General features: G+C 40.6%; 1 protein-coding gene and 1 long non-coding RNA gene across 2 annotated transcripts in view; one reads left to right on the top strand and one right to left on the bottom strand.

Annotated features, from left to right (window-relative positions):
- LOC141408271 (uncharacterized) overlaps positions 1 to 15,934 on the bottom strand; it is a 63,757-nt gene that overhangs the window by 36,754 nt on the left and 11,069 nt on the right. The gene's annotated exons all lie outside the window — the stretch shown is intronic.
- On the top strand, positions 1,292 to 15,888 carry LOC135966820 (uncharacterized). Its single transcript, XR_010580439.2, has 2 exons — positions 1,292 to 1,852; positions 13,654 to 15,888. It is a non-coding gene; the product is annotated as an uncharacterized lncRNA (long non-coding RNA).

The raw sequence follows: 15,934 nt of genomic DNA, 5'->3' as shown, positions 1-15,934 counted from the left end.
CTGCTGGGCAGGGTGGGAATTCTAGCTCCTCACATGGCCATTAGACATGGTGGTAGAGATGGCCCATTGCTGCTGAGTGATGGTGAAAGTCCTTACTATTCACTAGGCCTCCTCTGATACCATCCCAGCAAAGAAGGGGAGAGGTACCTCATTACTGCCGGGTAGGGATAGAAGTGTTTAATCAAGGTCACAAAGTTAGGGAGTCATGAAGTTGGAATTCAGGCCCAGGCATCTTAGTCTCCAAAGCCCAAGGTATTAACTACACCATCATAATGCTATGAGCTGTGATTATAACTACATACAAATATTTGTATATATATCCAAAGACTGGAGAGTTATAGAGAGCTGAGAAGAGTATTTCAACTAGAGTGATGAAATATGACCACTTTTTTTTTTTTTTTGAGATGGAGTTTCACTCTGTCATCAGGCTGGAGTGCAGTGGCACGATCTCAGCTCACTGCAACCTCTGCCTGCCAGGTTCAAGCAATTCTCCTGCCTCAGCCTCCCGAGTAGCTGGGATTACAGGCATACGCCACCATGCCCAGCTAATTTTTGTATTTTTAGTAGAGATGGGGTTTCACCATGTTGGCCAGGATGGTCTCAATCTCTTGACCTCGTGATCTGCCTGCCTTGGCCTCCCAAAGTGCTAGGATTACAGGCATGAGCCACCATGCCTGGCCATGACCACCTTTTTTATTATAAAAATATTTTAAAGTACTTCTTCCAAGAAGATGAAGTAGAGTTACTTTTCTCTATTTATTCTCCTAGGTACAACTAAAAATCCTGGATATTATATATGAAACAAACATTTTTTAAAACTCTGAAAGGTAGAGAGAAGGCAGACAGACTACAAATCATAGGATCTGGAGAACAACATGGGTCCCTGGTTTTTGCTTAATCTCTATAAGCCTTCATTTCCTGATCTAGAAAATGTGGATACTAATAGTACCTCAGAGACTGTTGAGAGGATTTGGTGAAATAATGAATGTTGAATACTTGGCACAGAGCTTGCCCTGTAGGAAGTACTTACTGTTAGAACTATTATTGTTATTAGCGTAATATAATGTCACTGTCGGTCCAAATACTGGCTTTTAAGGCAAGAAAATCCCTGTTCCCTATGAGCTGTTTTATCATCTTTAAGTTTGGTACTTCCAGGTGGAGTGATCCCATCAACATCTATAAGGCTGTAGATTTTGAAGCTTCTTTCTGAAGCTTGTGTTGTCCAATCATTCTAAATGACAGTCTACTGGCTCCATCAGAATGATCTGGAGTCCTTGGTACTAATACATATTCCCAGGACCCACCCCCAACCTACTGAATTGGAAAATCTGGGGTAGCCTACTATAATCTCGTCCCTTCTTAACTTTCCTTGACTGCTACCATTTGCTGTTTCTTTTGCTTTCTTACTGACTTCTGAGATTTGAAATGCTACTTTCTTATTTGCTTCTGAGATTCTGGCATAGTAAAACCTTCTTCAAGCAAGGAATAAATAATTCTACTATTCACATACCTAAATAGGATTAAATAATGGTATTAACATACTGTTTTGTTTCTATTTGAAAGTTAAACTATTTAAATTCAATAGTTTTCAAAAACATTCAAAAGCTGAATGAAGTGAGACCTCTGATTAACAATCTTGCATCTATTTGTAAAGTCTCATATCATCAGCCACTCTAAAGTATCTTAATGCCAGAATATTTGTGCTGAATATTTTCCACGTGTTTTTCCAGATCCACTTACCTCTCTTTTTCATCCTGCTTAGGGCTTCAGGTGGCTGACTTTTGTGGATTGTATTAACTGCCTTCTGGCAGTTGGGCTCAACTAATTGGATGCCATGCCAAGAGACAAGAGGGTGAGTGGAAATCATCAAGGCCAAGATATTCATTTCCTTCCCTCTCTCCTAGGTCATCATGCATTAACTGTCTCCCATTCAAAGGCCACAGCTCCTGTCTCTCAGCCCTTTCATACAACTGTCTCTCTGAGTCCATTCCCTTGCGTCCTCCTATGACCTCTTCAGGCCTAGAAGTGATACCATTGTTACCAACCCTGGAGTACTGCACTATCCCTTGTTAGTTTTCCTTAACATGACCACACCTTTGTAAACACCCGCTTTATTGAACACGCCTCACCATGTTCAAGACTAACATCTTAACTGACAGAGTATCCTATCTAATTCTTTCATTTTCTTTCAACACTCCAAGGGCAACTCCCATAAGCCTTTCATTTTTCCAAGTAAACAAATGTGTCATCAACAAGTTTACATTTGTATTAATATCAATAATACTCTGAAATGCAATCAGTAAAACAAATATTCAATATTTAGCCTAAACTGTTATTTTAAAAAACAATACACAAATTAAGCAACAGTGAACTTAGTATATTGCCAGTCAGTTCCCATTATACTGGCAAAAACATAAAAAATGACATTACTAGTTGGTGAGGAGATGGTAAAACTGGTACATATACTTGAAGTATATTCATACTTAAAGAGGTATAATCCTTGAAAACTACATTAATTGGTATAATCTTTGAAAAGCCATTCGGCAATATATTTTGAAAATCATTCACTATACTTTTGATCCAATAATTCTGCTGCTGAATAGTTTATCCAAAATAAAGTAATTTTTAAACAATTAAATGGCTTGGGAAGAAATTGATAAATAAATAAAATTAAATGGCTTAGGAGAAAATAGGTAAATAAAATTAAAGGGCTATATTAGTGTTTAAGTTAATTTAATCATCATTAAAATAAAACAGAAAACAACACTGGAAGCAACTCAAATGTCCACTTATTGAAAAATTGTTGAGCAAATAAAATAAGAAAGTTAAGTAACAATAAGAGAACATTCTTATTATGTAATGCTAAACTGAAAAGCATACTGCAAAATTGTAGTGATGTCATATCTATGTAAAATGATATATGCATGTGGTCAAAAACTGAAATCAAACATTTAAAATAAAGAGAATTTTTTTGAGACAGGGTCTTGTTCTATTGCCCAAGCTGGGTTGCTATGGCACAGTCTCAGCTCACTGCAGCCTCAATCTCCTGGGCTCAAGCAATCCTCCTGCCTCAGCCTCCCAAATAGCTGGCTAATCCTCCCACCACACCTGGATAATTTTTTTTTTTTTTTTTTTTGGTAGAGATGGAGTCTCCCTATGTTGCCCAGGTGATCTCAAACTCCTGGGCTCAAGTGGTCCTTCGGCCTCAGCCTCTCAAAGTGTTGGGATTACAAGTGTAAGCCACTGTACCTGGCCACAGTTGATTTTTTTTAAGATGATAGGATTATGGTTATTTTTTCTCTTCACTGATTTTGTCTGTACAACTAATTTTTAAATGGGGGTTAAAGGACACCTCACTAAGATAATAATCGCTACCATGTATATACTATATTATACACCATCATACAGCATTGACATATATTAGAAGGCTACTGCATGAGGCAGTGTATCCTCATTTTAGACATGAGGAAACTGGGGCTCTGAGAATTAAACAAACTTGCTCAAGAACACAATGGAAATAAAAAGCAGAGAGTCAAACCCAAAGCCTGTAGCACATAGCTGTCTGCTGTAAGATCTGGCTAAAAGGACTGGCCCCTAAATCAGTGCACCCTTCCGGAGGCTCTCCTCCCTTGATTGTCGTAACAGCGGAGTAAAATTCTTGACTGTTCTGCTCCTCTGACCATCCCCACTGAATCTCAAGATCCTGACCCCCGGAATGCAGGCCTTCCCCTGGCTCAATTCTTGGCTTTTCCCTTTCTACCTCATCCCTCAGAAGGTTCAGCGATCTCCAGAGCTATAACTACCATTTCTCTGTGGATCTAGACCCCTTTGTTCTTCTGTATTTAAAACCTGTATTTTCAACCGCTTGGTAGGCCTTCTTCTGTGTTTGCATTTCAACCTAAACATGTCCAAGACCAAGCACCCACTTCCCTCCCGATGCTGCCTCGCCTCCTAACCTTCAACATCCTTTAGTGATACGATCATTCTCCCCAGTAACCCAGGCAAAAACCTCTTTGAATTTCTCCCTGCTCTTTTCTATCCTCACATTCTGTCACTTGCCAAGGCACGTATTTAATAGATTCTTGCTTCACGTTGTCTATTGCATCCTTCTCATCTTTGTCATTCCCACTGCCTCAATCCAAGTTCAGGCTCATTAACTTTCAACTGGACTATCATAATCCTTGGAAATTAGTTTGGACTCATAAATACCCCCACATTAGCTTTTGCCTTGCAATCACACACACATGCACACACACACACACGCACAGGCACATGCATGCACACACACATACTCCCAGGCCCAACCCGCACCTACTGAATCAGAACCTTTAAAAGTACAATGAAGGCCGGGCACGGTGGCTCAAGCCTGTAATCCCAGCACTTTGGGAGGCCGAGACGGGCGGATCACGAGGTCAGGAGATCGAGACCAGCCTGGCTAACACGGTGAAACCCCGTCTCTACTAAAAATACAAAAAACTAGCCGGGCGAGGTGGTGGGCGCCTGTAGTCCCAGCTATTTGGGAGGCTGAGGCAGGAGAATGGCGTAAACCTGGGAGGCAGAGCTTGTAGTGAGCTGAGATCCGGCCACTGCACTCCAGCCTGGGTGACAGAGCGAGACTCTGTCTCAAAATAAATAAATAAATAAATAAATAAATAAATAAATAAATAAAAGTACAATGAAGTCTGGGAATATTCTTTAAATCTCCAAGTGATTCTAATATAAAACCAGGTTGAGGAGATCCTGACCTATGGTTCCTGGTCTCTAGTTCTTTCTTTCAAAAACCCTCCTTTCCAAATTTTAATCTAGATTGTACGTTGTTCTCAGATAAATCTTGCGAAAACATATGCTTATATTACTCTTTTCATAGACCTCCACTGGCTCCCCCTAGAGCACCTTTTGAAGTGTATACCTGTTAACACGTATTATCCAGAAAGGAGTCCTGCATTAAGTTTAACCAGTTTATTTAACACAGAACTCCTCCGCTTTTATTATGCAATTATATGGTGTGAATTTTCAAGAGGTAGGGATATAGCATGTGTAGTTCTCAAACTTACCTGACCCTGGAACATTCTCTTGTGAAACATCTCATTGCCTTGAGGTTCTGAGGAAGCCTCTAGGAAAGGGTAGCCTATAAGATAAATTCCAAACTCCTAAGCCTGGCCCCAACTTACCCTATACCCAATCTGCCTTTCCAGTCTTGTCACGTGCATGAGTCCCAAACACCCTACTCTGATGAAGCTATTTGCTGTTCTACCAATACTTACTGTTCAGTTGAGGTGGAAAAAGCATTACGGTGAAAGTCAAATGGGAATCCACCACTCTGGATTCTTGTCCTCTCAATTCACAGGCCCATTTCTATTTACCAAACTAAAATGTATGTTTACATGATTTAGACTAGAGCCTTAACTGAAAAAACAAGTCTAGGTTCTCCCTCTATGCTAAAGAATGGTATCAATAATGGGTGTGCCCACATATTCACCTGCACATGCACAGATGTGTGCACACTAAGTAAGCTTGATTATCTGGTGTGGCAGAGTAAGAAACTGATTTTTGTTTTTGGTGTTCTTATTTGTTTACTAAAGAAACTTACAAGATTGGATTGCTGGGGGAAGGAGGGGAAGGAGGGGAAGAGAGAACCTATGGAATACATATGAACTGGGCACCATGGCTCATGCCTATAATCCCACCACTTTGGGAAGCCAAGGTGGGAGGATCACTTGAGCCCAGGAGTTCAAGGCCAGCCTGGGCAACATAGGGAGATGCTGTCTCTACAAAAAAAAGTTTTAAATTAGTTGGGTGTGGTGGTGTGTGCCTGTAATCCCAGCTACTTGGGAGGCTGAGATGGGAGGGGAGGGTTGCTTGAACCTGGAAAGTTGAGGCTGCAGTGAGCTGTGATTGCACCACTGCACTCCAGCCTGGTTGTCAGAGCACGACCCTGTCTCCAAAACAAGAAGTAAATATGGCCAGGAGTATACAGACAGACTCCACCAAGCTTTCTTCCACTAAATCTGAGACCATCAGACAAATATCTTCTTGCTTTTGGATCAGTTACCATTAAAGCAACTCAATGATTAAGAGAGGAATTTCAGAGCTTTTTTGTTTTCTTTTGGTTAACCAAACCAACTGGATGTTTGAAAATTGGTCTCCTTCAAACCCCAAGTCCAGTTACTTCTTGGGACAATTGAACCACTCTTGTTTAGAACCAGGGCTCCTTAGGTAAGCATCCTGCTCTAAGTTAGGCTACATGTATCATGGTTTCTGCTGCACAAAACAGAAACCTGACTATGGTGGCTAAAACAAGTGGTTTATTCCCTTGAATAAGAAGTCTGGATGTCGGTGCTCCAGGGTTGGCCATCCAAGGATCAGACCCCTCTTACCTTTCTGCTTGCCCTCCTTACGTCTGTTGTGTTCCAGTAAGAAAGAAAGAGGAAGAACAAAGAGGAAAAGGCAAATGTCAACCTTTTATGAGGGAAAAGAATGACTCTTCTGAGAGCCCCATAAATTAGACCAATGAGATGTAAATCTCATTGGCCAGAATGACATTACAGTACTACCCTGAACAGCCAGGAAGTCTAGAGAATAGAGCTTTTTAGGGGACAAATTGCCACACACGCCAAAATTAGTCCTGTATGCAAGGAGGAAGGGGAGAATTAATATGAAGGAGTCAGCTGGAAGTATCACCAGAATGAAAGCACCAAACTACCTACCCTGACAGGCAGAGCACTTGTATCTTCCATATGGACATATCCAAAAAGATCAGGCACCTAAATGAATACCTGTGCTCTGTTTACCCACGTGTATTGAAATGCATATATGTACCTAGTATAGCTTCCAGAGTTTCTTCTATATATAGCATTAAGCAAATTGCTTATACAGGGATTACTCAACATTCCTGAGATCATCTAGTTGTTGAGCATTTAAAGCCAACTTTCAGCATATAAAATATAAAGCACAGTGTGTTCTGAAAATCTCAGTTCTCATAAAATCTGAATACACTCATCTGGAAAAACTGCTTTTGCCCAGAGCAAAAAGATTGGCAGACATCTCACTGACAAGTTTTGTCTATAATTTAGTGAGTTTCACTCATTCATGCATTTGCACACTGCCTGAAAAGTAGAAGGAATGCCTCCCTTAGCTCACTGTTGCTGAATCCCACTGAAACTATAGTTTTTCAGGGGGAATTGTTGCAAAAGAGTCCACTGTGAGTTTACTACATATTAAATGACTTGAACTTAAGAAGCTGGGCAAGCTTCAGACATAACCTTCTCAAACAAGGCAGACAAAAGAAATGTTAACAGCAAATAAGTGGGCCAGTGAAAAAGAACAACTCATTCTTTCTGCAAAGGTTCAAGAGAAATAATCATTAAAGACATAATCACTTTCCAAAGGGCTTTATTGCAATTTCATGCAAGACTTTAGTGAAGCCAGGAGAATTGAGCTGGCTTCTTTCTCCCTGTCTGTGACTCAGGTCAGGTAGCTCTTTTCAATAGCACTTGTTAATCTTGTTAAATCTTAAGTACCTCTTGGTTTTATGAGCCACGCTTACTTTCCCTTCTAGCCCTCATTGACCTTGCTGTCTTTGTGTGGCTTGAATGTCATCTCATGAAAGAAGTGCACAGTTAATTCTAGAACAACACCAGGCTGAAGAGTATGTGTGTGGCCTGCATTTCAGGGAAGAAGCAGAGGGTGAAGGTTCATATTGATGCCCATCAAATTCATTTTAGATCTATCTATGACCAGATAGCTTTTAGAGGCTGAATTTTGGTGAGCTGGTTATTGTATTTTTGTCTTGTTTTTTAGAAAGGGAAAATGAATTTGTCCTAAGGTTGGTACAGATGAGTGGAAATGTATCACATACGGGAGTGGAAAATGAATTTAGCTGGTCCAGCCCCATTGGACAAAAACCTAGCAGTATGTATAAAACTATTAGATGGGTGTACCCCATGTTCCAGTAATTTCACCTCTTAGTGGTCAAATGCTTTGATTTTTATAAGAATGTGTCCTGACTCTTTCTTGAGTACAGCATTCTATGAAAGAGTTCACCTTTTGATATTGAATCCAGCTCTCGGAACAGACAAGTGTTCTGGAAGCAGCGGTGGCTCCTAAACGCAGTGTCTGAGGATTAAATATAAGCATCTCAAAGTCCAGAAATAGACTTTTTTCCTTTTATCTTTTATTGACACGTAATAATTGTAGATATTTATGGAATATAGAGAGACATTTTAATCAGGGAAATGCAAATCAAAACCACAATGAGATATCATCTCACCCCAGTTGGAATGGCTATTATCAAAAAGACAAAAAAATAACAAATGCTGACGAGGGTGCAGAGAAAAGGGAACTTATACAGTAGTGGTGAAAATGTAAATTAGTGCAACCACTACGGAGAACAGTCTGGAGGTTTCTCAAAAAACGAGCAATAGAACTACCATATGCTCCACCTTTTGTATGCTCCCTGGAATATGGCTTATTTTCATTGGGTTCCACCAACTGTGCCCAGCTGAGAAGTGACTACAGGAAGGCAGTTCAGAATCACCAAGCGGTCAGTGGGGAATGTGCAGGATTCCAAGACTCCTCTCCCTCCACCATTGCTATCATCCCCACAGCTACACAATGACCCTCCACACTTATTCCTGCTTCTGCCTTCATGAGGTTTGTCAGGTTTGGGAAAACATTCTTCAATACAATGCTAGATTTCAGAAAGAAGTTATTTACCCCCTCTCCAAACACAAACTGTCTACTCCAGGAAAAGCTATGTTCCTCTGAAACCATGCTCGTTTCCCAGAGGATGGTACTAGAAATATGTTATGCTCCAGATACACTATGTCTCCTCACATTCTCTCAGTTTGACTTAGTGTAATAAATGAGCTTGGGTATCTACCCTAAGCAAGATCTGTTGCTGGCCTCATGAGTTCTCTTCTAGTTGCTGTACATTACTTTTTAAACACCTCTGTACTTGCTTTCCTTTGTGAATTATTTATGGTATTGTTATGCCCTGGGCTATAGGGCAAGTTTCTAAAATGGCTTTATGTGTTATGAAAATGGACAAATGAATAAATCATGTTAAAATATCCACAAGAGAATGGAATAGAATATGTCACAAGGGAAAGAACCTGTTAACATAAGGGTCAACAATGGTGACATAATCAGCTCAGTAACAAGAATAACCTTCATTCAGATCCCAAGTAGAATCCTTTAATCCCCCGGCTCAAAGGACACATTTGGTCAGCTGGGAAGTTTATATGTCATGTTGCTGAATTTTATCGGCTGCCTGTTTTTGTAGAGTGCTTACTACCAAGATTTTGTTCCAGCCTTTTGGACTATGTTTTATATACAAATAAAAGTAACAAGGGATTAAAACATAATTTTTCTATTAGGCTCAGAGAGGACACTTCACCAAACTCCAGAAAAAGAATTTGAAGCTAGTTAATCCCACTGAAGCTAAAAGTCTTAAGGATAATAACTTTCATTACATGAACTCTTCTAGACAAAAATAGAAGTGTAAGTTAGGGGGAAATGTGTATTCTGCATCATCCAAAATAAAACTTGCCATCCTTGGATTTCTTCCTTGCCTAAGCCCAGTCTTTAGAACAAGGAGTCTAATTTCACAATGTAGGAAATGATTTTAAAATATCTTTGAAAGCCCGGGTGCAGTGGCTCACACTTGTAATCCTAGCACTTCGAGAAGCCAAGGCAGGAGGATTGCTTGAGTCCAGGAGTTGAAGACCAGCCTGGGCAACATAGTGAGACCTGATCTCTACAAAAAATAAAGAAAATTAACAAATTAACTGGGCGTGGTGGCCCATGCATGTAGTCCCAGCTATTCAAGAGGCTGAGATGGGAGGATTGCTTGAACCCAGGAGGTCAAGGCTGCACTGAGCCAAAATCAAACTACTACGCTGCAACCTGGGAACACAGCAAGACCCTATCTCAAAAATTAATAAATAAATAAATGAATAAATAAATAAAATATCTTTAAAAGATTATGTGTAGCTAGGCCAGGCACAGTGGCTCACGCTTGTAATCCCAGTACTTTGCGAGGCTAAGGCGGGTGGATCACCTGAAGTCAGGAGTTCGAGACCAGCCTGGCCAACATGGCGAAACCTGTCTCTACTAAAAATACAAATAATTAGCCAGGCGTGGTGGCGCGTGCCTGTAATCCCAGCTACTTGGGAGGCTGAGGCAGGAAAATCACTTGAACCTGGGAGGTGGAGGTTGCAGTAAGCCGAGATCGTGCCACAGAACTCCAGCCTGGGCAACAGAGCAAGACTCTGTCTCGAAGAAAAAAAAAAAGAGAGATCATGTGTAGCTATAATTCCACAAAGTCGACGGGGATACGTTCTACTGCCTCTGGATTTCCTCTGTCCTCCCACTTCAGTCTGAGTCCACACTTTGCCACTCTGAGGAACAGCCATATACCCACACGGAGCCCTCTCCCACCCTTTTGGTCATGCACAGTGTTGTATTGTCTTACAGACCCTTCTGAAGAGCGCCCAGAGCCCACACTGCTCACGCCTACAGAACTCCTTCCTCTCCCTTCTTCACCTTCTTTCTCATGGTGCTTCCTACTTTTCCCTCAGGTCCTTTTCTCTACTAACACTTCACTTGCCTGGCAGAGCTCAGAGGTGGCCAGCCCCACCCTACATTTTACAACCTTTCTTCCACCTGCTCACTCCCTTGTCCTAAACACTAAAGAGGACCTTTCCTCTTCCCAGGCCATTATAAGAACCCCAGCACATGCTGTCTGGCCCTGGAATTCAAGCCCAGTCATTGCATCTTAGCCTCTAGTTCTGATTCCTAGATTTTTGCAGGCAGGATTTAATATTTAAGTGCTGTAGACAACCCCAAATTATCACCTTTTGATGTCGTTCTTAATAAATGCACCAGATCAGGCAAACACACACACACATACACACACACACACACACACACACACACACACACACAAACACCACCTTACAAAGAACTAAAAAACTGAAGCACTGATGTGAGTGCGCTTTACAATGTCAAAGTGTAGTGCCAATATTGCTGTCATTATTGTTAGGCTACTCTTAACCTTCTCTATAAAGTAATAAGACAGCATAGCTGAGTAGTTAAGAGCTCTGATTCTAGAGCCACACTGCCTGGATTAAATCCCAGCTCTGCTATCTGATCGAGTTTAGGAAGTTACCTAATTTCTCTGTACCTCAGTTTTCTCATCTGTAAAATGGGAGTAATAAAAGGACCTACCTCATAGAGTTGTTACAAGGATCAAATGAATTAACATTTGAGCAGATACAGAGATGCAATCCCCACATTCCACTTCAAGGAAGGACTTGCTGCTCAACTGCAGGGAGTATGGTCAGCAAACACCCTCCTCCAGCTCTCAGCAACTCCAGTCTGTCTCAGCTGCAGAACTGCCTTGCCTCAGGCCGTGCTCTTCCTAGACGGGTCCTGGAGCAGGATGCATTTGGTGACTGAGTGAGGTGGGGGCCTGATGCAGGACACTGTGCCAGATTGGCTGAGGTTTTGCTGAGCCGACATTGCAGTTCTCCTTCTTCTTGCTTTCTCTCCCTTCGCTTCAAAGGTATTACTCTCTAATAAGCATCTTACACCGTGAACTCTGTTTCAACTACTGCTTCCAGAGAACCCAATCTGTGATGGTATTTGTCAAGTACTTAGAAGAGTACCTGGCACATAGTGAACACTACACAGTGCTTGTTAACTAAAATTACGTAAGTAATCTGGAAAAGGTAGCACTTTCATTGCTCATCCCTCTTACAGAAGATGTCAGAGTTAATGTTCAGCATTAGGGATATTAGGTTACTCTAAAGAGCCCGAGAGTTGACCTAATCAAGATGAGGAAACAATAATACCACTAATATAGATATTATATTGCTATGCTTATGCTTTAGAATTTTTTTCACTATTATCTTTTTTGTGCTTGACCTTACAAATTCCACTTTTTTATTGCTTACAAGGGTATTTGCTGACATTTTAAATTTAGGTTCAACAATTTTGGCTAATATTTAACATGAACTTATGTAAAATCCATACGCTGTCTAGAATTGAGCCTTCTCCATGGTGGGAAGGACACCTAAGGAGAATTGTTCTGAGACCGTGGACAGGAGGTCAGTAAGTGAACTCCAACTTGGGACCCTGGAGTCCTCAACAGCCATGAGGTTATATATCATCTGCAGATCTGTGGCCTTGCATTATTCATCAACTCATCTATGTGCTCATTCAGTCAAACAACAAATCTTCATGCCCAATTCTCATAGTCATGAAAAAGGAAGACAAGATTCTGTGCTCAGGGCTCTTACCTTCTGGGGTGGAAAGACCACACCAGGTAATAAACAAGACAACTAGAGATGGAGATAAATACTGTGCAGATGAGGATGCAGTTAAAAGCCCTGGTTAGGGCTGCATTAGGGAAGGCTTCTCCCAGGAGCTGACACCTGAGCTAAGGATTTAAGGATGAAGAACCTGACAAGTGTCTGGGGAAGAACATTCCAGGCAGGGGGAACAGCAAATGCAAAGGCCCTGAAGCATGAGCACGCTTGGCTGCTGGAAGAACGCCAGGGAGGCCAGTTTTCACTGAAGAGTGGGGAGCAGCAGAGAGTATGGCCCCCAGGTAAAGTTGGAGAGGCAGGTCCAGCTCCTATAGGGCCTTGAAGGTCATGGAAAAGGAATTAGGATTTCATTCTAAATACCAAGAGAATCCAACAAGTAACTTTAAGGAGGGCTGACATTACACAATTTATGTTTTTAAAAGACCACGCTGCGTGGGCACAGTGGTTCACGCCTATAATCCCAGCACTTTGGGAGGCCGTGGCAGATGGATCACTTAAGGTCAGGAGTTCGAGACCAGCCTAGTCAACATGGTGAAACTCCATCTTTACTAAAAAAATACAAAAATTAACCAGGCATGGTGGCACACTCCTGTAGTCCCAGCTACTTGGGAGGCTGAGGCAGGAGAATCGTTTGAACAGGGGAGGTGGAGGTTGCAGTGAGCCTAGATTATGCACTGCATTCCAGCCTGGGTGACAGAGCAAGATTCTGTCTCAAAAGAAAAAGAAAAAGAAAAAAAGACCACATTGACTAAACACAAGTTCAATATTGAAGAAGGGAACTGAATTATAATTTACTTACTATAAGGTATGGATACTCTCTGATTCCTGGGTGATGCTCTATTTTAGCATTGTGTAATAATTACTAAGGGCTTTAGGGTGAGCCTGTGGCTGTTTTATGAGCTTCTATTAGAACACTGAGAATAAACAACATTGTGTACTAAAATAATTACTGGACCTAAAAAAATACACGTCCTGCTCATAGTCAGCAATTCTGCCCATCCTCTTTTCTCTTAAGCTTATTCCTTCTTGTTTCTATTTATAATATATCACCTGGCATTGGATAATCTATATAAATTATCTAGTGCCGACCCTTAGTTTGAACTTCTTCAGAATAATTGTTAGCTATATCATCTTGGCTTGAAATGAGATGACACTCATTTTTCTGCCCATCCTAGCTATAGCACCAGTCAGTCCACAATAACTAAAAGAGACAAGGAGACACAGTGGCCTCCTGAAAGACAGGAACTTACCTACTCCTGCTTCCAAAGAAGGATCATATAGAAATGATATGTGTTTATTGGATCTTAATTTTCTCTTTCAGGCTGGGTGAGGATCTACTCAGTAAATCTAGCCTACAAAAGATAGGCTATAGAGGAAGAACATGCTCAGGAGGACAGAAGAAGCCCAGATCTACTGGAAGGAATGGGGAGGTGTCCAAAGGGCCAGTAATGACAAGGGCCAACCTGTCCAGGTGAGAAGAGCGGGTTACTATGGAAACAAGTCATTTTGTATTATTAAATGATCGGTGCATTAGGTGGGCAGAACTGGCTGGGATCAGAGCTGCATGTGGAATATTCCAACTCACTGTCAAGGAGAACACCTGTTAGCAGAGAAAATGAGAAAGCACCATAGGGTAGAAGTTTCATATTTGTATCTCTGCCTGAGTCATCTCAAAAAAAAGAAAAAAGATATGAGGTTCTTCTCTTCTTCGTTATGGAGTTTTCCCTGGCATTACACTGGGATCAAAACCAAGCCCAGACAACTGCTTTGTGTCCTCTCCCAAGTTACTTTTGTTAATTCCTGGTAATTAAAATGAGGATTGCCTTTTAGGAAAAGCTGAAACCTCAGCAAAAAAAAAAAAAAAAAAAAAATCCTATTACAAAGTGGGCAAAGGACATGAATAGGCATTTCTCAAAAGAAGACATATGAATGGCCAGCAGGGATATGAAAAAATGTTCAACATCACTCATCATCAGGAAAATGCAAATCAAAACCACAAGGAGGTATCATCTTACCCCAGTTAGAATAGCTATTATTAAAAAGAAAAATGACAAATGCTGGCAAGGTTTTGGAGAAAAGGGAACTCTTATACACTGTTGGTGGGAATGCTAGTACAGACATTATGGAAAACAGTATGGAGAGTTCTCAAAAAAAAAGAAAAAGAAAAAGAAAAAACAAACAAAAAAAATCCTGTAAATAGAACTACCATAAAATCCAGTGATCCCACTTCTAGGTATTTATCCAAAGGAAAGGAAATCAGTGTATCAAAGAGATACCTGTACTCCTATGTTTATTGCTGCACTATTCACAAAAGCAAAGATTTGAAGCAACCTAAGTGTCCATCGATGGATGGATAAAGAATGAAATACTACTTGACCATAAAAAAAATCAAATCATATCATTTCCAGCAACATAAATGGAACTGGAGATCATTATATTAAGTGAAATAAGCCAGGCACAAAAAGACAAATATCACACATTCTCACTCATATGTGGGAGCTAAAAGAGTTGATCTCATGGAGGTAGGAAGTAGAAGGATTATTACCAGAGGCTGGGAAGGGTGTGAGGGAGGCAGGGGATGAAGAGAGATTGGTTAACAGGTACAAACATACAGTTAGATAGAAGGAATAGTTCTAATGTTCAATAGTAGAGTGGGGTGACTATAGCTAATAACAATGTGTTTTATATTTCAAAATAGCTAAAAAAGAGAAATTGAAATATTCCCAACACACAGAAATGATAAATACTCGAGGTGATGGATACCCTAAAGACTTTGACTTGATCATTACACATTCTATGTATTTAACAAAATATCACATGCACCCCCATAAAAATGTGCAAATAATATGTAACGATTAAAATTTTTAAAAGCTGAAATTTCCCTTCTTTCCACTTTACCCACCTTCACACACACACACACACACACACACACACACACACACACACACACACACCAGGCAATCTTAAAAAGTCATGCCCAGCCCAAAGCCTCCTGAATTTATACAGTTTGAACTAATTCTCAGGTTTCAGAGAAGCACTGAACCAACAAAGGCCAATAATGTGAATGAATGAAATGTGATGAGTTGAATCAATGTAGACTGTCAATTTGAATTTCTTCTTCAGTTTAAAACATTTTCTTCAACTCTTAATCTTTCTCTATGGGATAATCATTTGAACAATTCAGGCCTGAAATCAACATGTACCAGATAGATTGGATTTAGATAGAAATCATATTACCTAAAGGGAGGTGGGATGCAACGAGCCCCTGGATTCAAAGCATTTCATTTTGATTTTCTGGGCTTTGTTGCCATGTTGGCGGGGGAGCTCTTAGATCCACTCTGAATACTGTCACATGGAAGAGGCAGTGTGCAGGGGAGGAATCTATGATATGAGGCTAGCAGAGATATCCTTAGGAAACATGTATCTAAGAGGAGGGCAAGTATTTTCAGTGCAAGTAATGTGTGTGGTCGTTTTTGCTTTTTTAAAGAAACTAAAAATTATTATAATGGCAACTAAAACAGAGCCTAGCTCAATAAATTGTTCTTGAATAAATAAATGAAGTGTGCTTTCTCTCAATCACCTTGGGCAATCAAATTTGGATG

This window comes from Macaca fascicularis, chromosome 13 (genome assembly GCF_037993035.2).
Source record: "Macaca fascicularis isolate 582-1 chromosome 13, T2T-MFA8v1.1".
NCBI lineage: Eukaryota > Metazoa > Chordata > Mammalia > Primates > Cercopithecidae > Macaca > Macaca fascicularis.
Note: the sequence above shows the minus strand (reverse complement) of the source record. Positions and strands in the feature narration are given on the sequence as shown.